The sequence below is a fragment of the Myotis davidii genome, unplaced genomic scaffold (assembly GCF_000327345.1).
Source record: "Myotis davidii unplaced genomic scaffold, ASM32734v1 scaffold356, whole genome shotgun sequence".
NCBI lineage: Eukaryota > Metazoa > Chordata > Mammalia > Chiroptera > Vespertilionidae > Myotis > Myotis davidii.
Window position 1 is genome coordinate 288,175 of NW_006288188.1, and position 1,690 is coordinate 289,864.

A 1,690-nucleotide genomic window follows, 5' to 3' on the forward strand; every position below is an offset into this window, starting at 1 on the left:
CAGTTTACAAAATAATAATAGCTACCATTTATTTTGTGCCAGCCAGTGAGAATGACTGTTCAGTGCTTTACACACGTGATCTCATTTAATCTCTGTAACTACCTTGAGAGATTGTTTCCCCTGATCACTAATAACCACCTAAAAACTAAGTAACTAGCTCAAGTTCAAATCTCCAGGGTGTAGGAGAGCCAGGATTCAGACACAGGCTATCTGACTCCAGAGATGTTGCCCTTCATCCCTGTGTTTTGTATATAAACTCACTTTGTTTTTAAAGAAAGTATGTATACATAGACACAGACTAAAAGCTGATGAAGTTGATGAAGCTGATGGTATGTAGTTGATGGATTACAGGGAATTTTTATTTTCTTCTTGTTTGATATGTAATAAGAGAGAAAAAGATTAGTTAAAAGGAAAAGAAAATGTGGGAGTCCCAATTCCCTGGTCTATAAAAAATGGTACCCTTTTCAGGTAAAATAATGGAGAGGTCATGAGGTGGAGGGTGGTGGGCCCTGGTCCAAGTAAGGCTGCCACCCATTTATCCTCTTAACTTTTTTTGTTTTAATATATTTTTTTATTGATTTCAGAGAGGGAGAGAGAGAAACATCAATGATGAGAGAAAATCATTAATCAGCTGCCTCCTGCACACCCCACACTGGGGACTGAGCCTGCAACCCAGGCATGTGCCCTGATCAGGAATGGAACTATAACCTACTGGTTCACAGGTGAATACTCAACCACTGAGCCACACTAGCTGGGCCATTTTCTTTAGTTTTATAATGCCTCCTGGAACTGTTTTCAGAATTTTCTTCATCTTTAAAGTTTTATTCTGTAGAGGGTGCTTTTCAAATTTTCAAAGTTATTAAGAGCCAGCTCTGAAGAAATTTTCCCAACGTTGGCTTAAAATGACAAATATATGTGTATGTGACTTTGTAAGGATCGTTAAACTGACTCAGAAATTTAATCCAAAAAAAACCCCACCCCAACCCAATTTCATCTGAGTGTTTGGGGGCTTAATAGATATATACTTTTAAGTCATTTAAAAGTACACACAGTATGGTGTTTTTAACATCCTAAAAACATTGTGTGTAAACCACTTTCTTACCTAGGCCTGTCTGAAATTTTCTTGTATGGGATAAAGAACTAACAGCAATTCCTTCTGTTGCTTTAAACAATTTAACCAATATTATAATTTTTGTTTGTAAATACAAACCAGAAACTACCTAGGTGCAAGTACTGATTTCGCAGAGCAGCTGCAGCAGGTGAATTTTGGCATGGCCATCCATACCCAGAAAGCCTGATAACCAGCGCTTTTCCTGGATCTGCAAATCACTTTCCAGCTTTCCTTGTGATCAGTGTCCTACAAAGAAAAGTTTATCACTGCACTGTGAAGCATTTAAGCTATTCCCAGTCATATTTTCATTCCAAGGGTTTTGTCTCCATTTACACCCCCACCCTCCTCATCACCCCATTTCTTGGGTTGGTCAATCTGACTTAATGTTATATCCCAAAACCAGGTTCCATAAATGGTTTAAACTATGGCAAACCATTGGCTTAAGCGTGTGGATATCAAAGGTGCATAGTTTGAAGGAGAGGGTGCTCTTTTAGATATAGGATTTCTGGTTTTATAGTTAAGGAACATGAACCACTCACTGCAAAGTAGGGTAGAGGATTTTCTCCCCCCATCCTGGGG